Here is a 26,032-nt window from a genome sequence, read left to right as displayed (position 1 = left end):
CCTAGTGGCCGTATTATTGCAAAAAAGAAAAAGAAAAAAAAAAGGAGCTTTTTTTTATATTACAACAAAGCAGTAAATTGTGAAGAAAACACAGCTCAGAGATGGGAAGAATTATAGTATAGGTTTGTGTCATTTTCCCTTAACACCCTCCTCGGAAACATTATTAACATGATTCTGTCAGACTTAAAGAGACTTTTTTTTTTAAATCGTATCACTGAGCAGAAGGTCAGAAGCTTAAGGAGCTGAATGTGCCGTAATCTGCTTCCAATACATGCTAAGTAACAACGTTCTCTGTCAGACGTGCCTAAAAATTAAACAAATTAAATTTAACCAGATAACGATTTTACTTTGAGGTTTGTGGGTCTTTTTTTTTTTTTTACTTTCCTTGATCTGCTGAATAAGTTTTTATATTCTCTGCGTGTTTCCTATCTGTGAGATGCCCCGAAGATAAATTGGACCCTTGATTGTCTGACATGCAGGCTAGTACAGAGGTTCTCAAACGCGGTCCTTAAGGCCACCCCCCAACGGTCCAGGTTTTAAGTACTGTGTATCCATGCTTGGCCACAGGTGACTTAATTAGTTCAGTCAATTTGATTTAGCTATCTGTGCTGAGACATGGATATACTTAAAACCTGGACTGTTAGGGTGCCTTGTGGACCGCGATTGGGAACCTCTTGGTTAGTGTTATAATTTAGCCATACACGTAGGATGCCAAATTGGCCATTCAGTGTGCGACAAGGTCAGGTGTGTGCCCGTTAGTGTGGCTAGAACACGGATCTCTATACCTGTAGGGGATCAGGATCTGACACAGACTATCTGCTGACGGCATTTAATAATTACTCTTATCAGTCTCGTCATAGGCCCACATTTATGCGTGTATGGTCAGCTTAACTAAGTATTTTTATAAGCAATTATAGAACCAATATCAGCTAGACAATATCTAAGGAAAAACTCTACATACATGTAATTACATCTGTTACTATTTCCCTGCAACTTATTTAATTGGAAATGCTGGTAGTTAGGGATGGCCACTGACTACTGATGGCAGAGCAGCAAGGTGCTTTTCAAGGATTAAATTATTTCCCCTGGCACTGCTTAGCTGCTTTCCCCCTAATGTGCCACTTAGCGGATGCCCCCTCTTCCCTGATTGGCTCACCACCGCCGACCCTGGCCCCCAAACAGTTCTGACCGCAGCTTGTGTAAATAAACCACTGATAGTTTACTGCCATCAGTGAAAAGCACCAATGGCACAATCAAGTGGGGACCATTCGACCTTTAATCATTTGATGGCCATCCTTACTGGTATCGTAGGTCAGTCCTTCCTCTCGGGCAGCCTCTTCTTCAAATTGGTTTAAACAAGAATTATTTGCTGGTCATGTCCAAATGGTGGAGGCTCTGAGTGTATATAACAGACTTGAGGCTCATTTATCAACGACTGTTAAATCTTGTTTTGAATGATAAAACTTGTTGCGTAAGATAAATGGTGTTCCAGTCAGTCGGCTTCCAACTGTCATTTTTCAAGCATATGACAGTTAGGAGCTGAACACATGACAGTTAGGAGCTGATTGACTGGAGCACCATTTATCATATGCAACAAGTTTTATCATTCACAACAAGTTTTATCACTCATTGATAAATGAGTCCCTTAACCGACAGCAAAGCATCTTGGGAAGTTACATGCAAATGTTATCCACTACACATTGGTGCTGGCAAAAAATAAAACTTTGGAATAAGTCTCCCCAGCAGCGTGGATACGGTTATCTGATCACGACAGTAACTAGGGGTGTGTGAGCTTTGTCGCCCCCCAGGCCGCAGGACCTTGGAGTGGGGGGGGGGGGGGGAGGGGGCACCATCGATGTCCCATGGCACCAGCATTTATCTTATATTTTAGCAAAGGGTAGACAGCACGCCATGCAAAGATTGTATTCTCTCCATGTCAGTACTTCACCAATGACCGAGCTCCCATCATGCATCTGACTCGTGCAAACCAGCTCTGTGCCTAACTGAACCATTGGTGTAAACCATGTCTTCTACACACACATATATATATATATATATATATATATATATATATACAGATGGTATATATGTATATGTATGTAGGTAGATATTTCTATTTTCATTAGATATTCCCTACAAAGATGTTACACAGAGCACTGAGCGTGATTCTGGAATAAGAGCCAGCGACGCCCTCCGAGGCTGGTTTCAGGCCCTGGCTCTCTACAGCTGCTGGAAGGTGCGTGCAAGATTTATGGAATTCTATAAATACATTCAGAAAAAGATTTAGTGTTCTTTGAGACTGAGCTGGCTGCAGGCACTTGTCAGTGAGAATGAGACACAGGAGTTGTTAGACTCGAAATTAACTCGCTGGAGAGAATTGCGCAGCGTGCCAGGCAAACAGCTTGCTCCGATACCACAAACTTTGCCTGACAATTAGGCACAAGGGGATTACGCGTCACTCGACATTACCTTTTCATGTGAAATGATACATTTTGTAATGCAGAAAAATATATATGAAATAGGAGTTTAAAAAAAACGCAATCTTTCCCTGCTGCCTTTCTTCCAAAAGGGCTTTGTCTATAGTGCATTCTTTACGCTTATGTAACACCTCTTAGCCATTATGTGTTCCCTAACGAAGTACGACATCAAGATCAGTTTAGAACAAGAGAAGGTAAAGAGAGATGATAGATTAGTCAAATTAGCTTTGAACTCTCAGGATCACAAACAGCCTTGTCACAAAAGATAACATCCGCGACATCTTCTGCCTTTTTCAGGCAAAGTATTTCCCATTAAATGACTGGGACGTGACAAACCTCTTTATTCGTTTCTAGGCTCAGCCAGGGGATGCTGGGTAACTAGAAATCTGCATGGCAACAATTACAATTTACGGAACAGGCCGATTCTGTGCCGTTATAAGTGGGAAATTTAAAGGGACCTTTTTTCTTTTCTTTTTTCCTTCTGCTTCATCTTCTTCTTCTTCTTCTTCTTCTTCTTCTTTTTCTTCTTCTTCTTATTATTATTATTATTATTATTATTATTATTATGGGGTAGTACATGTATGCAGCTGTTAACAATTAAGATATTTACTAGTTTTCATTGTATTAAAGATTTATTATAAGGGATTTTTTCTTTATTTTTTTTTAAATAATCACCTTTTGCTGCAAGTCATTAATAAAATATGCGTGCGACAACTGTTATACGTACGACCACGCTGGCACGAAGCAGTGAGCGGTAACTTACCACGTGCTAGCCGGATCACGCATGTGTAGTGTTAAGAAATTTAAAATAAAATGTAAATATTAAAAATATATAAAAAATTAAATGACAGCCTCTATTCGCGCCAATATACTGTAGGTTCAGCACAAAGACTCACTGCATCTATTGCATGGAGCCAATAGGGCATATTTACTAATATGCGGGTTTACAGAATTGGAGACGTTGCCAACAGCAACCAATCAAATTCTACTTATCATTTATCTAGCACCTACTAGAAGATAATAGCTAGCGGTTGCAGTTAAAATGCCGCCTGTCGGGATCCCGGGGTTCAGGATACTGACGCCAAAATCCCGACAGCTGACAGGCGGAATCCCGGCGCACCAGGGCTATTCCCACTTGTGGGTGTCCATGACGCCCATAAAGTGGGAATAGATCCTGTGGTGAGCGCAGAGAGCCACTGAGCCCGCAAGGGGACTCTTAGCACTCTCCCCGCCGCCGGCACTCTGGCGGGAGAGATGCCGCTCTCAGGATATTGACGGCCGGCATCCCTTCCGCCGGTAAAACGTATGTAACCCATAGCTAGAATCTGATTGGTTGCTATGGGCAGCAACATCTCCACTTCTATAAACCCCCACTTTAGTAAATATACCCTGATAAGTACATATTGGTTAAAGGTCCTACTAACATAATGTATCAGAGGCACTGAGAGGAGGAGGGGTGTGTGCAAAGTGTGCAGGCCCAGTCCTGTAAGGGAGGTGTAACCACCCCCCCAAAATGGTGTAGCCATATCCCCATTGGCCACACAGCTTCTTCAGAGTAGGGATGGCCATCAGTACATTTACCAACGATTGGTACCATCGATAGTGGACCAGCGAATAACAATCGGTGGTGGCAAACTAGGCAATGGAAGAACATTGATGGTTTCACCCACTGACGGTCATCCCTACTCCCTCACTGACATCCCCCTGAGCCAACCAGATCTGGGGGCAGGGTTTCATGGGTGTATTGGGGGGTGGAGCTAGGCTTCGTATCCCGGCCCTAACTAGAGGGAGAAAAAGCCCATTGGGGAGCTCTGTCAACGATGGTGGAGAACAATTGGTTCTCAACCATCAATGGCAAAACTATCTAATACTGCCATTAAACCATCAATGGTTTCTAACCATTGATGATCGATGGCCAACCCTACTTCAGAGGGCCGCAGTCCCGGCAAGCCTGGGTATGCCCTTCCTAGTACGAAGGCCCAACAGATTTCTTAGCTACCCTGACATGGCTATCAGGGATTGTTTGTAAATAATATGATAACTGGTAAATTGTACTAACAAGACATACAGTAGATGTATTTTCTTTCTTGTGAGGAAATGTTGTGTGGGCGGCTGGTGGCTCTGGCCACTTCAGCAGGGGGGACACTTTGCCCCTTGAAATCTATCACTCGAAACTGTGTGAAACTGTTTGCAGGACACTTCGGCTTTTATTATCTCCCGCCGATGCAGCGGATCCGAGGAATAATGTGCACGTCTCTCCCTTTGATCATACACGGTATAAAAGCTATTTGCCTTTCTGACAGCTTACAAAACAGACACAAGTGTTTGCCCGGAGAGCGAGGTTTCTTCTAAGATGTCTGCCTTCTCCATGGCTGAAAAGGCTGTTGTCTTACATCACTGCAGCCAGAGACATGAAACCAGTTTGGAGGACCAGGGTCTGAGTTTTTTTTCTGTGTAAAAAGGTGATATAACCATTTACTCTTCTGTGAAATCTGACCTCTATTTAGTCACATCCGTCACCTCCGCCCCGCCGTCTTCTAGCTGATATACAGCTGGCTACATTACTTATGGTATTCTGCGCCCATACGCAAAACTCTCTCAGTATATATATATATATATATATATATATATATATCACATCGCGGATTTGGGCTGTTGCTAGAGAGAAAGTATTCTCAGGCAGATTAGTAATTAGTCACAATGCAGCTTTTCTGATATCTGTCGTGAAGGACGTCCGTTCGTAAGAGGATGACTGTAATACCTTTCATAAATCGCTCCCAAATGAGCAATAGACGCTTGTGTGTGTGTTTATGTACCATAATTGTGGCAGGTACTAATTACAAAGGCCCAGGCTTGCCTAAGGGGCTCAGCAGGGGCCCAGGCCAGATTATTGGGGAGAAGAATGCACCTCCTCCCCCCCCCCACCACCATCGAGCACCCTTGTAGTTTTTATTGTATATTTTGGTCTTCAGCCAAATCCGGCCATGCTCCCCCCCCCAAAAAAAAAATAATAATAATAAAATAATAAAAAAATATATAAAAATAATAATAATAAGATTGGCCACATCACCCGGGCCCCCCATTTCTCTTTGCGGCCCTACATGTGCCTCCTCATAGGTCTTCCTGTAACTTCCTGCCCACCTTCTCCTGTTTTGGTGTTTTCCTTAGTTATTGCCTTGGAGAGTGATAAAGTGAAGACAGATAAAGTACCAACCAATCAGCTCCTAACTGTCATTTTCAAACAGCCTGTAACATGGCAGTAAGGAGCTGATTGGCCGGTACTGTATCTGCTAGCTCTTTAGTACATCTGCCTCACTGTATAGGCTCATTATTTCAGTTGATAAAGCTCTAGGTTTTATCGCAAGAGTATAAAAGTTGACCTGTAATTCCACAGTAAATAAAATACTGTGGCCGACGATTAACGTAATGGGCATTTGGGAATCATGGTGCACAGGTCCAAAGTGCTGTAAGTCATCTCAGTCAATCCGACATTTGCTGACATTTTGAAAATCACATGGAAAATGACAGCTCAAATCTCATTGGCTACTTTGGGTTAAAGCTTTTTGTTCTGTTGCGTAGTGCACCCAGGCCTTTAACTAACTTATTTATTAATTAATTTGATCAGCCAGTTGATGGTATTTTATACTTTAGGTACAAATACATTAGATGTGGAATATATAAATTAATACAGAATGTGGGGGGGGGGGGGGAGAAGGCAAATCCAAAACAGCGAGAATAGGATTCGGAGAAATGCAACAAGGCATCGACTCTTGTTACTCCTGTGCTATGGACTCCAGCCAGACGTGAGGTTACCGAGAGGTTACCTTGTCTGCCTCTCTCCAAAATACCCATCCAGTGCTACTAGGACTGCCAGCAATCTTGTAAATCTAACACCAGTCTCATTAATGCGGGCTCCCAATATATACTTCCACCTGTTACAGTGGCTGCTTGCACAGAGCCCATGTTTGCAGTTTTAAACAGTTTTCGTACCAGTCTACATTCCTCTCCGTCTACAGTTGGTGTTGCCGTGTCTTGCACGGTACATTATATGTGATACACGCTAAGAATGTCTCCGGAGTAAAACTGCGGTTCCAGATGGCAGCTACACGCCAATAGCTTGACAGGCTGTGGGGGGTGGGTTCTTCCCTGAAAATCAAAGACTAGCATGGGGATGTTTTTGTTTTGTGTCATTTTTGAAACTCTGGTATTCGTTTCCCCAATATTTATGGGGGAGATGTATAAAATCTTGGAGAGAGATGCAGTAGGGAAGTTACCCACAGCAACTAATCAGCACCTAACTGCCATGTTACAGGCCGTTCTGGAAAAATGACAACGACAAGCTGACTGGTTGCTATGAGCAACTTCTCCACTTTATCTCTCTCCAAGATTTTATAAATATTCCCCTATGGTTGAGAAATGGAGTAACTCTGGAAGAACACCGGCTGACAAATAGACAATTGAGAGTTGTGCTGGAGGAGTTGTGGTTAGAATCTTGGCAGTTGGGATGCCGGCGGTCATGTGATCAACACCGGAATCCCAACACCACTCGAAACCATGGAGCTGGAACACCGAACGCCGTCACCCTGAAGATAAGTATCAGAACCACCGTTAGGACTAGGAGTAGGACCTGTGGGGGGGCTAGACTTAGGCACTAGAGGGGGAAGGTAGCCGTATACCCCCCCCCCTTCCCCCATCCCACAAGTCTTAGCCGCCACCCCATTCTAATTGTTGGGATGCCGGTGTCGGTAATGTGACCAAGCCTTGATAAATCTCTCCCTATGTGCAGTTACACACATTTATTTGCAAGTTGCATAAGTAGCACATGTAAATGAATTCAGAGTTGATCGCAGTAGCAAATTTGTTAGCAGTTGGGCAAAACCATGTGCACTGCAGGGGGGGGGGGGGGGGGGCAGATGTAACATGTGCAGAGAGAGTTAGATTTGGGTGGGTTATTTTGTTTCTGTGCAGGGTAAATACTGCCTGCTTTATTTTTACACTGCAATTTAGCTTTCAGTTTGAACACACCCCCCACCCAAATCTAACTCTCTCTGCACATGTTACATCTGCCCCCACTGCAGTGCACATGGGCCCTCATTCCGAGTTGTTCGCTCGCTAGGCGATTTTAGCAGAGTTGCTCACGCTAAGCCGCCGCCTACTGGGAGTGAATCTTAGCTTCTTAAAATTGCGAACGAAAGATTCGCAATATTGCGATTACAAACTTCTTAGCAGTTTCAGAGTAGCTTCAGACTTACTCGGCATCTGCGATCAGTTCAGTGCTTGTCGTTCCTGGTTTGACGTCACAAACACACCCAGCGTTCGCCCAGACACTCCTCCGTTTCTCCGGCCACTCCTGCGTTTTTTCCGGAAACGGTAGCGTTTTTTTCCCACACGCCCATAAAACGGCCTGTTTCCGCCTAGTAACACCCATTTCCTGTCAATCACACTACGATCGCCAGAACGATGAAAAAGCCGTGAGTAAAATTCCTAACTGCATAGCAAAATTTACTTGGCGCAGTCGCAGTGCGGACATTGCGCATGCGCATTAAGCGGAAAATCGCTGCGATGCGAAGATTTTTTACCGAGCGAAACAACTCGGAATGAGGGCCCATGGTTTTGCCCAACTGCTAACAAATTTGCTGCTGCGATCAGGTCTGAATTAGGTCCATGGACTGAAAGGACGCAAGCATCATTGCTATATGCATTATTATTTAATTTCTCTTTTAAAAATCAAATAAATGAATAATGTATGGTGCCTGTTTCCATTTGCCGTAATCTCCCATGTGATAATACTGTATAACCAGACCATACCAATGTCCTGTATATCACAAGCGGTTCTAGTTCTCTGCTAGCCCCTACAATGCACGCTCCTTAGGTCCCCATAACAGGTGCCTCCCCATACAGACATGCTAATTGGCCCCGGCTGTAAAACATACGCCTAACCTGTCACACGTTCACCCTGTTAAAACAGCTATTTAGAATTTGCCACTAATCCCCTTTCACGGGTCAGTTTACACGTTCAGCACACTCAGCCTCTGTCTGCAAACTGAAGGCCCCATTCTCTGCCTGAGTTATGGGGCTCTGCTGCTGCGCTCTGGCCTGTCACTGGGGATGCTCTGGGGTTAAGTGTCTTTAGTTTCATGCTAAAACTGAATTGTTAATCCTGCTATCATTCTGACGGGGAACTTGATATGTAAAAGGCCTGACTCCCCCCCCCCCCTTTACATATTTCTAAGTCGACCGTAATTGTCAGACATCTTTAAAGGGGAACAGCCATAGCCTTTTTTTTTTCTTTTTTTTAAATGCTGCGTACACTGTAATCTACATAAATATTACAATGTATATATAAAGTCAGCATATAGTCCTGATCTCTATACACCATTGGCCTGACTCAGATAATCTCATCGCTGCTGAGCCGTTGGACGCAGCAGCGACGAGACAATATCCTCATGCTGCAGGACAAAAGATGCTGCCTAGGACGCAGCGGATCCGAGTGCTGCGTCCTGAAGACTGGAACTGCTCAGACGTGGCCTGGAAATCGGTGTCCGAAGACCCAGGCCCTACAAAACGGGATGACGCTATTCCACAGCTTTCCAGAACTTAAATGCTTTTCTATTGTCTAAAAATATTATTAAAAAAATTAAAAGTGTTCTATAATGCAATCGGCGAAGTGCGCGATGGAACTTCAAAATTCAAACTGCAAATCCAACTGGGATCTACTGACGATTGGTCAGCAAACATGCTGCAGACGTGACCATGGAATGGCGAAGTTCGATCCAATCGCATGACAGGGGGACAGGCACAGGATTTCTTGGGAACGGTTTTCAAATGCTTGTATGGGGAGAATCACATACCCTTCAACTGTACCTTTTTGGCAGGCACAGTACCTTTTTTTATGGTCTGTACCGATTTTTGGCTCTCCAAACTTCCATTAAAAGTATAGGAAAAGGGATGTGACCACGCCCCTTTACCCGTGGCCATGCCCCCTTTTCGAATTTGAACTGATTTTTATGCGTAAATTGTTGGAGGGTATGGAATAATCACAGCACATTTGCAGTCATTCTCTGGAAATGTATATTTATTCCTATCTACAAGAGCTGACACTCTCCCTGGGTTACTATTAAATAGCACTGTCTTCAGTGGAACAGCGCCACCTAGTGGTCACGTTATCTGGAAAAATTGCAAAATGCTTGGTAGTATATGAATTATGATGCGTCATATTGTTCAGGAGGAGCCCCTGGAATATAGACTTTAGGAACTGGTCTGCTACGCGGTTATATCCCATTCCGGTAGCATTCAGTGCAGTGCAGCTGTCCGTCACATTATTTGTTGAATGTATGGATATTGAGAACCATGTAACAGCTCAGTGTAGCACATTCCTGCCTTGTGAACGGCTGACCTCTGCACCGACTGTGCGTCTTGTGACGTCACGTGTTATGCAGACTGTCAGCGCTTATTGTGTGTGTGGGATTTGTGCTGTGAGCGGAGAGTTCTGAGTGTGGCAGCCGGGTGACATCAAAAGCCCCGGGCTCTTCTTCATCTTAAAACCAGCACAAGGTTGCCTGTCAGCTAAAAATAGCTGGAATTACCCGACATCAGCAAAAAAACACAAACATTTGCAGCCTCACAGATGTCGCTAAGGCATCGACAGGCTGTATGTGCAAGTATAGGGAACTGGCCTACAAAAATGGCTGCCTCTGTTGTGGATCCCTTCACTGTTGCAGGTGACAGATGTATTTTACCGTTGCATGCTACAACATACTTACATCTGGTTAGAATTGTGTTGCAGCATTTCTGCAAAGGGTGACTCCACTCAAAAATGATGTTGCCATATTAAAATCATTATGCTGGGCACAGGAGCTCATTAGAAGAATATTTTGGGGTCCTATTATATATTTAAAAATATAAAAAATTGCAGGAGAGGCTGTCCTACATGCAGTAGTCCTCGATAATTAACAAAAGTTAGGACTTAGTATATTGGGGTCATTCCGAGTTGTTCGCTAGCTGCATTCGTTCGCTGTGCAGCGATGAGGCAAAAAAATGGCACTTCTGCGCGTGCGTATGCAGCGCAATGCGCACGCGCGACGTACTATTACAAAGAACGATGTTGTTTCACACAGGGTCTAGCGAAGCTTTTCAGTCGCAGTGGTGGCCGCAGAGTGACTGACATGAAGTGGGCGTTTCTGGGTGTCAACTGACCGTTTTCAGGGAGTGTTCGGAAAAACCCAGGCGTGCCAGGAAAAACGCAGGCGTGGCTGGGAGAACGCAGGGCGTGTTTGTGACGTCAAAACAGGAACTGAACAGTCTGAAGCGATCGCAAGCGCTGAGTAGGTTTTGAGCTACTCTGAAACTGCACAAAAAAAACTTTGTAGCCGCTCTGCGATCCTTTCGTTCGCACTTCTGCTAAGCTAAAATACACTCCCAGTGGGAGGCGGCATAGCGTTTGCACGGCTGCTAAAAACTGCTAGCGAGCGATCAACTCGGAATGACCACCATAGACCCCTACTTTTTCTGGACACCTATGGGCCCATTAACTTCTGGCAATATAACTGGATTTGTCTAGAATGCAGCAGGATCCCCTCTATATTTCACCATGGATTCAACACCTGACATCTGGCGTGGCCATATGGTGACCATAATATCCCTTTAATCTGGGACACCTATGATTTACACAGGTTCTGTGGCTGGCTAAAACCAGGTGAAATTCAGGCTAGAGTTTACCCAACCACAGATCCTGTGTAAATCATAGGTGTCCCAGATTAAAGGGATATTATGGTCACCCTAGCATAGGACTTCTGACTGAAATCATCTGCTTAAAATGCAGCAATACACTGCTATGGCCGTCTGATATCACTGTAACCCACAGTTTCCCAAAACTCAGCCATTACAGTCCAGGTTTTCAGGATATCCATGCGCCAGCACAGGTGACTTAATTAGTACCTCAGTCAACCATCTGGACTCAAGCCATGGATATACTTGAAACCTGGACAGTATTGGCGGAGTTTGGGAAATGCTGCTGTAACTATCAAAAGAGGACAGCACTCCGAGCCCTTTGGCAAGTATCAGAACAGTTTTGGGCAAACTGTGGCTCTCCTCGTGCCCTGCTAGCTGCTGGGTTTTGTAGTTCCACAACAGCCTAACAGACGTATGTTGCCCGTAGTACTTGGCAGAGTCGTAAGATGTGCTGCAGCGTTGCTGGTTGACAATGGGTTAACGCTCCATTACAACTCCCAGACCTAGTTACACTATGATTAACCTAAGGCATTTCTAATTGCACAATGTGCTGAATACCGGAATTAACTCAAATTACCAGTTTGCTGTCCTTATGTCCAATTGACTGGGTAAATTCAGTGCTGTACATGCTGAGAGTCTACTTATAGCAGAGGAGAAGTTGTCTGAAATCTATAATAATATATACTGTATGTAAAAAACAGGCCACAATTTGTTGACTCCACCCCCCTCACCGTTGCATTATTGACTGCACCGCCTTAATGCTATAGGGCACCATGATTGGTAGTCACACCACCTATAGCTAGGCTTACCATACTGTCCCTTTAAACCCAGACACTCATGGATTACGCAGGTTCTGTGGCTGATTAACACCAGGCAACATGCAGCCTTGAAGTCCGTCAGCCACAGAACCTGTGTAATTCATTAGTGCCCCAGTTTAAAGGGATAGTATGGTAAGCCTATCTATACAACACATGTAACTGTGACAGGGAAGGTGGCCCCTCACAGCTCTGGGCCCCATAGCAGCTGCACTCCCTGCACCTATGCTAGCTACGCCCTTGTATATAACACATGTAACTGTGACAGGGAAGGTGGCCCCTCTCAGCTCTGGGCCCCATAGCAGCTGCACCCCCTGCACCTATGGTAGCTACACCCTGTATATAACACATGTAACTGTGACAGGGAAGGTGGCTCCTCTCAGCTCTGGGCCCCATAGCAGCTGCACTCCCTGCACCTATGGTAGCTACACCCTGTATATAACACATGTAACTGTGACAGGGAAGGTGGCCCCTCTCAGCTCTGGGCCCCATAGCAGCTGCACTCCCTGCACCTATGCTAGCTACGCCTTGTATATAAGACATGCAACTGTGACAGGGAAGGTGGCCCCTCTCAGCTCTGGGCCCCATAGCAGCTGCACTCCCTGCACCTATGCTAGCTACGCCCTTGTATATAAGACATGTAACTGTGACAGGGAAGGTGGCCCCTCTCAGCTCTGGGCCCCATAGCAGCTGCACTCCCTGCACCTATGCTAGCTACGCCCTTGCATATAAGACATGCAACTGTGACAGGGAAGGTGGCCCCTCTCAGCTCTGGGCCCCATAGCAGCTGCACTCCCTGCACCTATGGTAGCTACACCCTGCATATAAGACATGCAACTGTGACAGGGAAGGTGGCCCCTCTCAGCTCTGGGCCCCATAGCAGCTGCACTCCCTGCACCTATGGTAGCTACACCCTGCATATAAGACATGCAACTGTGACAGGGAAGGTGGCCCCTCTCAGCTCTGGGCCCCATAGCAGCTGCACTCCCTGCACCTATGGTAGCTATACCCTGCATATAAGACATGCAACTGTGACAGGGAAGGTGGCCCCTCTCAGCTCTGGGCCCCATAGCAGCTGCACTCCCTGCACCTATGGTAGCTACGCCCTGTATATAACACATGTAACAGGGAAGGTGGGCCCCTCTCAGCTCTGGGCCCCATAGCAGCTGCACTCCCTGCACCTATGGTAGCTACACCCTGCATATAAGACATGCAACTGTGACAGGGAAGGTGGCCCCTCTCAGCTCTGGGCCCCATAGCAGCTGCACTCCCTGCACCTATGGTAGCTACACCCTGTATATAACACATGTAACTGTGACAAGGAAGGTGACCCCTCTCAGCTCTGGGCCCCATAGCAGCTGCACTCCCTGCACCTATGGTAGCTACACCCTGTATATAACACATGTAACTGTGACAGGGAAGGTGGCCCCTCTCAGCTCTGGCCCCATAGCAGCTGCACTCCCAGCACCTATGGTAGCTACACCCTGTATATAACACATGTAACTGTGACAAGGAAGGTGGCCTCTCAGCTCTGGTCCCCATAGCAGCTGCACTGTATGCACCTATAGTAGCTACACCCTTGAGCCTACATATAGTACGTGCACTGCACATATACACAAATACAATACAAATACAATACGATCGGTTGCTATAGACGAAGACTCCACTTTTATCTTAGTGGTTAGCTTAACTTAACCATTCAAAAAAATGTCTCTCAAAATTGTGGTGTCTCTTCTTTACTCAGTGATACTGCTCTGCAAACCTATTTTGCTATTAAAGGCTCTATAATGTTCCTTTCATGTTATTCAATTCAGACATTTTAATTTGCACTTGCAGTAACTGGCATCCTTAATGTGTCACCCCACGTATATCATGGGTGGTCGGTGGTGGCCTGCCGCCAGATCTTACAGTACAGAACATCGTTAGTAATGATGGGCTGTAAACAACACACAAAATGGATCATTTTCGGCCAGGTTGGCTTTTAAAGTTACGGCAAAACCCAGATATACTTGGACCTCACTGTCACTTTTTTTTACAGAAGGAAACAAAGCGATCCATAAACCTCCAAAAACATTCACATGTCTATACTGAATTGTGTACTCATAATGTTTATACTTCAGTTAGTATGCTATACGAATTTGAGTATATCGTGGATATACCTCCCAAGACCCAACCATCCGATTGTAGGATACTGTGCCACCATGTCCGTTGCGATGTGTCCATGTATTCTGATGGTAGGGCGGCAAGGAGTGGCCTTGTGGAACACTGGTCTCCCCACCTTCCTTATGCCATCCGCGGATGTGGGCGAACTCCAGCAATGACACCCCCGCTTCATGTGACGGGATGAAGTTACGTGACAATACCAATGCCTACATCCCGCCCACTCAACATCCCGGACTATTCCACGACCACCGAGCCTGTAGCGTGGTGAGCACAGCAAGACCACAAGGGGCTTCGTTGGGCTCGCCTCCCCCCCCCCCCCCCCCCCCCCCTCCCGGTATTCTAATCCCTGGGGTCCTGGCGAATGGTATGGTTGGCCACCCATACCCAACCCGATGTGACCACTGTCCTCTTTCCAATGTCCACATTCTCCAATGTAAACTGTTGAGAGGGTCCAGATAAATACATTTTGGGGGATTCGGATGAGGTCTAGAAACATATACTGTTTATTCTGATGAAGTAACATATACTGTATATAATATTTGTGAATGTTGGTTTTATTTTAGGTTTAGATTTTTGATATTTCTTGAATTTTTTTGTTTATGTTATTGTTTTGTAGAAATCTGCAACCGAGTGAACTCCAGATATCTCATGACTGACCGTGAATGACGTTTGGAAAAAGTATGTATCATTTCATCATCGGTTTGTTTTTTTATATTTCCTACTGGGGCTCTTTTTATTCAAATGTAAATAAGGGTAATTAAATGTATTGTTTCTATGACATATAGGGGGAGATTTATCAAAGCTTGGAGAGAGATAACGCACCAACCAATAAGCTCCTGTCATTTTTTTAAACACAGTCTGTAACATGACGGGAGCTGACTGGTTGACACGATCTCTCTCCAAGCTTTGATAAATCTCCCCCATAGCTACTTCAATTTAAACAAGCTGTATTCTCTCCACCATTGTAAGCCCACTCAGTAGAATCACTACCTGCCAGCAGTCTGGCATTCTAGAGAGAACACACAACAAAGCTGGAAAATATAAACAGACAGTTCATAAAAGATTGTTTCTGTGGCATTAATGCCTCATAGAGAGATAATGATTAAACTGTCCTCTCCACCTGTTCAGCTCTCGGCCATGGAAGAATTATGTTTTTGTTGCAATTATACGTTGCTTTCTCAGTCGCTCAGTGGACCAGGGGATTGCTATGGCTTTCAGTTCCACTTAGCAGTTACAAATAAATATAAAAATATGAAAGAATAAAATAAATATTTATTTGATATATAAAATATTCAAAGAATAAATATTTTTACAGATATATTCATCTGTTATCAGAATCCTGTGATTGTGATAAAAAAATAGGCTTTGTGCGAGGATGCTTATCTCTGGCGAACCCCTTGATGTAGTGATGCAAGTAGAAAAAAATTCTTAGTGGTACTGTGTGTGCCTTCGGCGTGTGCGCCAAAAAATGGGTGTGGCCAATGAAAATAGGGGCGTGATACACATATGATCCCAATAGCACAGTGCCATATACACATATGCCCTCAGTAGTGCCAGATACACCTATACCCCCAGTAGTGCAGTGCCAGATACACATATGCACCCAATAGTGTCAGATACACATATACCCCCAGTAGTGCCAGATACACATATGCCCCAAAAAGTAGAGTGCCAGATACACACATATCCCTAGTAGTGCAGTGCCAGATACACATATGCCCCCACTGTGCCAGATATGCCCCCACAGTGCCAGATAAAAATATGCCCCCATAGTGCCAGAAACACATATACTACCACAGTGCCAGATACACATATGCCCCCCCAGTGCGAGATACACATATGCCCCCCACTGCCACATATGCCCCACCAGTGCCAGGTACATACGCTCCCCCGCTCACCGCAGCATGCGCCTCTCCTCTGTCCCTCCTGTGTTTCCAGCGGCGTGTCTCTAAAATGAGGTGCTGGTTTGTGAGCCAGTCAGAGCTTGCGGACAATTTCTTACCGCCCTGTACCGCCATACTTGCACTACCGGTAGAGGTAGACGCTGCACTGGATCACTAATGTAAGCATGAGGCATCTACTTATATCAGGCGCCTCCTGCTACATTACCATGTCAGAGCAGCGCTGCTGCATGCATGTAAGCAGAAGCAATAGCTCATCCAACCACATCTGAGCCAGGCCCCCTGTACGCAGCCGCCTTCTGCAGCAAGCCTGCATCGGTTTCATCCCCTTCTATCTCCCAGACCATACGTCCGATTCCATGACCGTGGTAGCTGCAGAGCTGACTCTGTACCGCAGGGCCGGAGCTTCCACTAGGCAGCTTTAGGCAGCTGCCTAGGGGCGCCGGGACCTGAGAGGGTGGCCTGCTACAGCTGCCTGAAAAAGGTTGCATGGTCCTACCTTTCCCAGCCGCTGCAGTCGCCCAGAACTCGTATGTTACAGTAGCCGCAACTGCTAAGCTCCTGTATTGCAGCCTCCAGCTCCACCTCCACCTCCACCCGGCACAGGCAGTAACTTTGACAGCTCCTGGAGTCCTGGCTAGGGGTAACATACAGCACTGCTCTTCATTCCAGACTCTTTCACAGACTACTCTGTCCCAACTCTGCACTGCAGCCTGCAGGTAAGGTGGCTGCACAGTGCATTCTCTGCATTGATAAGGAAAGAGGGCGAGAGCAGCAGTGTGGTGAGGGGGGAGATGAGGAGCAGACAGGCACACAGTCTGGGGGGATGAGCAGCACCATGAGCACAGATGGTGGGGGGGATAGAACAGCAGACATTTAACAGAGTAGGGGGGAGGGGGTGAGAGCAGCATGTCTTTCATCTGAAGGGTGGGCAGGGGGAAGGGGCAGTAGGCAGAAGTTTTGCCTAGGGTGCCGAGAAACCTTGCACCGGCCTTGCACTCGTACTGTATGAGTGCTGTCCTATGTATGGCACACGGGGAGCAGCAGCTGTGCCCGGTGACCACTGTGGTAGCTGCAGAGCTGACTCTGTACACCGTGTGAGTGCTGTCCTGAGTATGGCAAACGAGGAGCAGCAGCTGTGCCCGGTGACCACTGTGGTAGCTGCAGAGCTGACTCTGTACACACCTGAACGTGGCGGGGGGCGAGCAGTGTTTTATGCCAAGAAAATGTTTGCCCAAGTGTGAGGGAGCGATTTAATGAACAGCAATGTTCCATTGTATGTTTTCCTATGACATGTACATACAATTGTGTGATCTGTTAAAGGAGATTTTGAAATTAAATAACAAGTATCTTATATTACCCTAATTACATAACTAACAGGGTTGAGTGCTGACCGCTACCACTACTGACTGCATTACTCACCTTTGCAACACATCACTCATCTCCTGATATACTCTGTGCTGCTGGGGACCCTGCTCCTTCCACTATATAACTCTCAGTCTGTGGCTTCCTGCTGCCTCCATTCCCCTCCTCACATCATGTCACTACCCCTGTCACATGCAGCCCTGTCCTCACTGACACATCACTCATCTCCTGATATACTCTGTGCTGCTGGGGGACCATGTGCCTCCGACTATACAGTATAACTCTCAGTCTGTGGCTTCCTGCTGCCTCCATTCCCCTCCTCACATCATGTCACTACCCCTGTCACATGCAGCCCTGTCCTCACTGACACATCACTCATCTCCTGATATACTCTGTACTGCTGGGGACCCTGCTCCTTCCACTATATAACTCTCAGTCTGTAGCTTCCTGCTGCCTCCATTCCCCTCCTCACATCATGTCACTACCCCTGTCACATGCAGCCCTGTCCTCACTGACACATCACTCATCTCCTGATATACTCTGTACTGCTGGGGACCCTGCTCCTTCCACTATATAACTCTCAGTCTGTAGCTTCCTGCTGCCTCCATTCCCCTCCTCACATCATGTCACTGCCCTGCCACAAGCAGCCCTCTCCCCCCTCTGATAATCACAGATGTGGACAGGTGTCTGTCCTCCCCCCACCCCCACAGAAACAACAGCACATGGATTTAATAAAGTACTCTGTGCTGCTGTGAGCATTCAGGTGACGTGATTGGCTAATGCAGCGCTACCGTCCTCCCTCTTTTCAAATCTTAGGACACATAGGTGGCAGTATGACAGCACCAGTAATACTCTGAATAATATGGTTGGCTGGGTCAATGGGACAAGTTCTGGTCTTTTCTTTTACTGACGCTCCGTAGTAAATAACCTCCATTACCTTTTAAGAATTGGAAATTGTGGTATAAAAAAATATTTAAATAAAATTCTATTTATGTGTGAGAGGAAATGGTGCGACTGACAGACGGCAACCTGCACTGCACGTAGCACAATTCTATATGGGCAGAAGTATAGGAAAACAAACAAAACCCAGGGAGAAGTAGGGAATGTATTCCTGGTATGTTGTCCGAACCACACAGGAATGTGAGGAACCACAGAATAAACGCAGGATTAGGGAGAGGAGAGACCATTAACTTTGACTGATCTCTCAATTGGTTCCATCCTCACTTTTGCTAATGAAACTTTGCAGGTAGCTGACAGGGGGAGCTGGGCGGCGGGGGGAAGAACAATGACCTTGTGGTCTGGTGGTCATTCCCCAGGGAGTAACTTGTTCGTCTACAGCTCCTCAATCCATCATCCTCTTTAATAGTGTTACCAATTGATCTGGAATGCAGATCTGTGTGGTGTACCACATACACACACCAGCCGTCCTAACACTAATCAGAGGGAGGACTGACCACAGACAGTTTACTGCTCTCGTTACACTACACCACTCAGCACCGCAGATGGGACACAGGTATCCTTTCTCCTGGAGGTATACGGCATAATACCTGACAAGTCTGGGGCAGAATTACGGCCTCTGTTGTAACAGTGCCACATTGTTCTGTAAATTACAGAATAATGGGACTGGTGCATATAGGGTGCTGTATGTTGTTTGCTTACAGACCACTCATGGTAAGCCATGTGCTGTCATGTGCAGCAAACACTAATGGTCATGTGTGTACAGTAGGCTGCAAACTCAGAGGATTATTTTGAATAACCCTCTAGTGAGGAGCACTCAGGAGCCAAATCCAGCCACCAACCCAAGCTATGATGCCTTGGGGCGGCTGGCTTGTGCTGGCCTGGGGGGTCCCGTGCAGTGAACTTGAACCTTGGGAAAGTTAGGAACCCACTAGATGAAGTCACCTGGTTGGCAGGCCCATATTTTGGCCAAAATTACGCTAAGCACCTCAGTTTTACTTTGTTATATTGCAGAGTTTATTATAATTATTCAGATTAGCAGTGCTTAGTATTTAGAGTGTGCACCTGCGTTTTCTCTTTTATTCTATGTGGAACTAACCCAAGTTTTTCAGCTCACCAGTTTGATTGTTTAAAGGAAATTGGTTGTACAATACTGTTTATGGGCCCAAAAGCACAGCAGTTCTAATTCACATTTAGGGGCATATGTAATGCAGCGATTATTAACATCCTGTTTTGCGGTGAATATATTCATTTTTAATGAAATTATCCTGCTGTGTACAGAAACACGCAGGTAGTAATAACCGCTGTCCTGCAAGTCACTTTCCCAGGCATTTTGAAGGAGTTTTTTTACTCCTTTTGTGAAAAACTGCTCCGGGGGAATCTGACACTGCACATAGTGGCAGGTTCCCGTGTCTGGGCCAGCGCCGGAATGAGGCTGCGTGAGGGGGATCGAAAGATCTCTCCTGCTGCTATGCCTCCATAGGCTTAAAGCAGTTTACATGGATGGAGTAAACTAATGTGGCCAGACAGGGTTTAGTACATAGGGGTCAGATCGTAGTCCCCGTTGATAATAATAGTCACTGCAATCTGTAGTGTACTTCTGCAGGTGAAATCTCCTGCCCTGGCAATCAGGCCGTAAAGTGACTGCATACAGTATGCGATCGCTTTACTCCCACCCACGCACTCTCTCGCTGCTTCTGCGCATGCTACACAGCTGTGCACGCAAAATGTGGAAAAGTCCACAACGCGTATCGGCACCAATTGCAGCCTACCAGAGAGAGGTTGCAAAATTTTTTTTCCGGCAAGACAGCCCAACTGCAGGTAATGGGCATAACGCCATCAGTTTCTACAAATATTAAGGGGCAGAATTAATGAAAGGCCTCTTCATCATTGAGCAAACGGGAATGGCAGAACGTGCAGTTGGATAATGACTGACAATGTGTGCAATCCGTGAATGACCAGATCTGGCCAATCAGGTTGCACATGTATTAGGCATCCGTGACTTATACTCAGTGTATTTAAGAGCCGGATCTCAGTGACTGTTATGTTCAGAAAGCAGCAGAGACGCGTACAAACCTACTGTACGGATGAATATAAGCCGTTATGTCTGTGTGCGCAACGCGGGAGCCTTCAACTCTGCGTCAGCCCCATGTGTCACATGACATTGTGATGTTACTACCCACAATCCTGCTCTTTGACAAGGAAGGTAGGTATTAAACAGGATATATGGCATCCATCTGAATCAGCACTGAGTGTATATACTGTATGTACTGTAGCTACATGCATACCTCCCGACTATGCAGGTCATTGAATCGGGACAGACTGCAAAGTTGGCGTGTCTGTTGCACCTGGTGGGGTCCCGAAACAGCCATGGAATTAAAGCAGCGCACCCCTCTTGTTTCCCAAGTGACCATGTCCCCCTCTCTAGCACAGGGGCCCGCAACAAGTCTTGGCAGCCCCGGGTGTGCTTGGCCCCCATTCGAATGATTTTATCACATGCTGATATATTGAAGTCAGCATCGGAAAAACTGTGCGATATTTTGGCCCCATAACAGGCGCAAAATTAATTTTCAGTAACCCGTTCACAGTATCGGCAGACCCTGCAATAGGGCCCATTCCACCGGACACAAAATGATCTGCTCCTGGATTTTTGCTTCATTTATATCATTGCTGCTACCTGTGATTAAATAATAAATTGATAAGAAAGCTGTTTAATAGGTAACTGAAATAGTACAGCAGGGGATGCCTGGTACTGATAGTTCAGCAGAGAATATTGTACTGGGTGGAAGGAGTCATGTTGGAGGGTCATGTAACCAAGAACTCTATGGTGTGACCTCGGTGACTCTATGGTAATTTGGTGGCCATTTTGAGTTCTCTAGGAAGAGCTGGAGGTCCCTAGCTAAGCTAATGACGTGTCATACATTGTCCCTTTCCCCAGTTCCCATCATACAAAGTAAGAAACTGCAGAAAGGGGAGCCTAAGAGGGGCTGCACAAAATAGGGGCACACCTCTATAGTTCAGTTACAAATATATGGTATTGTACAGTGTTTGAGGCTTCAGGTAACAATGGAATAACTCACTGTCCCTGTCATTTTCCATGAGCAGCCCCAAGTTTTATGAATTTGTCCCTGTATTTTATTTTGTTTCAGCAAGCAGCCACCTAGAAATAAATAACCAGGGACTGGTAGTGCAGGGGTGGCATAACCATGCCTTCAACACAATGCCGCATCCACACTCTCTTGGAACAGCTCCGAGTAGCGACCCTCAAAAGAGGAGAAATGTCGCCCTTAAAATTGAAGGGGGGGGGGGGGGTGTTCACTGAAATAATTGCAGCAAAATGTAATCTTTGGTTAAATCAGGGGTCACATGTGAAGCCCCCAAAACTGCAAGCTGCAGTTTTCTTGCTTTGTAGTCTCTAGAAGCCAAAACTATGATGGTGTGACATCTAGTGGCCATATGCTGGTACTGCACTTAACTAATCTACTTCTAAAGCCAAAAGGAGTCTCTTAAATTGTGAAACCGCAAGTGCCATTGTATCGGAGACAGTGCCCCAGGGACGTTGTCATATTGTTTTGTCAATATGCATCAGTCATGCCTGCTCCTGCCTGGCTGTGTTATTATAATGTAGTCACTACTGGCCCTGTACTTATCCTATTATGACTTCCACGTGATAATACACGTGTCTGGTGGTGTCATTATGAACCCTAGACACATGTAATTTTATAATAACAACAGGAAAGTTAGTGACTGCAGTTTGTATTGTTATATTTAGGTTTCAGGTATATGACTATAATATTTTATATTTATACTACCAGTATGATTTAATACAAGCTTTTGGGGGGTTTTTGGGCAATGTGGTAGACGTTGTACAGAAGATTGCTACAAAAATGCACCTATTTACTAAATAATTTCTATTGTCAGCGATAACTAGCACAATTCTATTAGACAAACAAGACTGAAACACTCTACTTTCCTAGTATAATGCCTTTGATATTCCATGTACCCCTTTATATGTGTTAGTGATTCTATATAGGTTCTGCATACTGCTGTTTCCATAGACGACTGCTGTTTCCATGACGACTAAAATTCTTTTTATTTTTAAATGTTTTTCAGTTTATCTGGTCTAATATAGGCGATGTACATTGGAAAACAGTGTGGTAAGCTAGCCCTGCATGGTAAGTATAATATTCCCTTTTTGGGACCCACACACTCCTTTTCTTTCAGATTTTGATAGGATTCAACTAATTCAGATGGGCAAATACAGGCCAGGACGCAGAGATCAGTGTCTTCCAATTATTGATGTATAAGTGATTTTTCTGATCATTTTGAACTGCTGTTAACAACTACAAATGTGGCGTGATTATTAGAAATTATCTATTAATTATATTACACCCGAGAGTAAATGTCAGAAGTGGGGTACGCAGGGTCTCTTCATAAATCCACTGAACAGGGCGCATTTCAGAATTAAATATTATATATTACACAAATAACATACATACATATGACACACATAGGACTCTAGAATATGGCCTAATTTGCTACAGGGGGTTTAACGGCCGGCACTCGTAATTCAGTAGAGGTGCCACTGTTTTCCCTTTTCCCCATAATCTCCCTATGTTGTCTCAGAGCTCTACTTTCTGACTTGTTGGGGTTTCACAAACCTCTCCCAATTCAACAGCATGTGGGGATGGTCTAGTGGCAAGGGGTGTGACATCATTAATATTAGATATGGCATCACTGGTGCCGTAACCAGGTCTTGAAAGGAGGGATAATATCATATACATTCATACTCCTGTGCTAGGAACAACTGATAAAATATAAGGTTTATTTTATTATTTGTAATGTCTATTTTTATAGCTCCCCTATATTAAACAGCTCTGCAGAGCAGCAATTAGGGGGGTCTTCAGGGACTGGAGTCCCGGGCCCTTACAGAAAGGGGGCCCACCATTCATGCAGGTCTGCAATGCTCCACCTGTATGTAACGTCACAATGTGTGACATCACATAGGGGTGGAGTGTTGCGGGGTAAGGGTGGGGGGATGTCTGTTTGTCACTCCCAGGCCCCACAATTTCTGATGGCAGCCCTACAGCTTTGAATATTTCATCATTTACATCAGTCCTTGTCCCATTGGAGCTCCCTGGCTAAATTATTTGTCATATACAGTAAATACATGCACAGTATTAGGGACATGTATCAAGCGTGAGACAGAGGTAAAGTGCAGAAGTTGCTGACAGCAACCAATCAGCTTATAGCTATCCTACTGTGTCTAGTACTATCTATAAAATGCCAACTGGTTGCTGATTGGTAGCTAAAGGAGAAACGCGTCAGCAGTTGCATGTCCTGCTCTGTAATATATGTTGCCAAATTATGTATTCATCCTATGTAAGAATAACCTCTACATTTTATATTTTGTTTCCAAAACGCATGTTCTCAAGAGCTGACTCTCTACCCGAGGCTGACTGTCCTTTGGGGTGAGGTAGTAGGTTGTTTAGTTTTGGGGTCTATCCCTGAGTGTCAGATAACTATACAATCTACTGTCTTTCCTGAAGTGGCTGTGATTTCTTCAATGGAGGAACAAGACTATCGTTCGTTCTTGATGTACGCAATGCGTCGCTGTCTAATGGAAGTGGAACTCTTTCTATTAACCATGTGCTCTACGACGCATTGTCCTGTTATTCCCCAGTACGACGCGCAGTTGCAAGATGGAGAAATTATGATTGCAAACTAATATCAAAGTCTTATTGTCAATTATTCGTGTTTCTCTCCGGAAGTAAAACATTGCAGTTATTCCTCTTTACAAAGCACGGATGTGATTTCTGCATTCTCTGAGATTACCTAGGAACTGAGTAGTGTTCCCAGTAGATTATCTAGGAGCTAAGGTCTATCCGCAGAGGTTTAAGGTGAGTGATTCAGTGCTGCCGATTCCCCAGACGTTTGTTAAAGTCTTATCTCTCTCTCTCGAGCTGTCTCAGCGGGGTGAGGTAGTAGGTTGTGTGGTTTCAGGGTAGTGTTTTTTTGTTGCCCCAATCAGGAGTTAACTATACAACCTACTGCCTTCCCTGACGGGCAGCATGGCGTCCAAACACCCCCCTCCCCTCCCCCTCCTTACAAGCCTAATGTCGCTTTTCTATAGAAAACCACAAGTATGTAACACCAAAACATTATAACGCCCCTGGCAGTGGCCACTCGATAATGCATTTTGTATTATGTCAGCTCAGTGTGATTACAAGCCGTGTATTTTGTTTGGAAGCCGCTTACTGTTTCCCTCTGTGCAGTTAAGAAAAAATAAAAATCAATAAAGATATGAAATTTTGAAAATACTAGTTGTGATCGCCGTGTGTTTCTTTTATAAAAAGAAAAAGAAAAGGTCGGTAAGCGCAGATTTAGTCATTTCTACAGTTATTATACACAGAGCCGTTTGCCAAAAGATTTCAAGGTGGGTTTGTAATGGTAACAAGCGATTCAGGCTTCTTGGCACTGTGTCAAGGCAGGTGCAAAATAATAGCCGGCTCCTCTATTAAACAGAAAGTCTTTCTCTACATACGTTCCTAACGCAGTCTACAAAGATCAGGTATTGCTTATATTCCAGTTAATATACTAGCTGAATTTACATAAGGGGGACATTTTTTTTTTTTTTAAATGTGTGGTTTCTGCACCAGGTTACAGTTTATCTATGGACTAAAATTGCATAACGGGTTAAAAAAATGGCTTTATAGTTTGACAACTGAGAGAAGGGGGCTTTGGGGTACACCCCACGCATCTCATGGCGACAATCCTCCAAGCAGGTGATTATAAGGGGTGCGGTATGTAAGGTCGACAGTAAGTAGGTCGACAATGTTTGGGTCAACCACTATTGGTCGACAGTAAGTAGGTCGACATGGATGTTAGGTCGACAGGGCCTTTAGGTTGACATGGTCTGGGTCGACAGGTCAAAAGGCCGACATGAGTTTTTGATGTTTTTTGGGTGTCGTTTTCTCCGTACAGTGACGGGGAACCCCAATTTGTGCACTGTGTTCCCTTGTATGGCTCGCTATGCTTTGGGCAAGGTTACCGTTCCCAATTATAGTCCACGTGGATCGTAAAGTATGAAAAAGTTAATAAAAATAACTGTAAAAAAAAAAAAAACCTCATGTCGACCTTTTGACCTGTCGACCTAGAGCATGTCGACCTAAAAACCCTGTCGAACTACTTACTGTCTACCAATAATGGTCGACCAAAACATTGTCGACCTACTTACTGTCAACCTAAAGACCGGACCCCATTATAAGAGAGGGACAATTAGTTTCGATATTTTCGTTCTGATATATGAACATAATCATGAAAGCTTTCATTTTTTTAATAGTTTTTTTTTTTTTTTTTACTGCCTTACAGTCATTTACATGTGGAAGCAGCAGAGGTTCATACAAGAGCTAATCGTAGGTTCTACCAATGCAGAATGGGAGGGTATGGCCGTAGGCAGCCAAAGATTAGGTGATCGGGTTTCGTGTGTTGTCGTTTTATTCGGGGAAAATAATGTTCGATCATTTTTTTACGCCCGTAGGAACAGGAGTTTCCGCAGCTTACAACGGCAGTAAGGCTATAGGAAATAATAATATAACTACGCACACATTCAGTGTACTTCATC

General features: G+C 45.1%; 1 long non-coding RNA gene across 1 annotated transcript in view; it reads left to right on the top strand.

Moving 5' to 3' along the window:
* LOC134935745 (uncharacterized) overlaps positions 1-24,728 on the top strand; it is an 81,333-nt gene extending 56,605 nt beyond the window's left edge. The window contains exons 4-5 of the long non-coding RNA XR_010180382.1: positions 14,802-14,863; positions 22,522-24,728. This is a non-coding gene — a long non-coding RNA (uncharacterized LOC134935745). The remainder of the gene's footprint in view (positions 1-14,801; positions 14,864-22,521) is intronic.
* The last annotated feature ends 1,304 nt before the right edge of the window (positions 24,729-26,032 follow it).

This window comes from Pseudophryne corroboree, chromosome 6, assembly GCF_028390025.1.
Source record: "Pseudophryne corroboree isolate aPseCor3 chromosome 6, aPseCor3.hap2, whole genome shotgun sequence".
In the NCBI taxonomy this organism is placed as follows: domain Eukaryota; kingdom Metazoa; phylum Chordata; class Amphibia; order Anura; family Myobatrachidae; genus Pseudophryne; species Pseudophryne corroboree.
The sequence above is the reverse complement of the archived record's forward strand: the minus strand, read 5'-3'. Positions and strand labels throughout refer to the sequence as shown.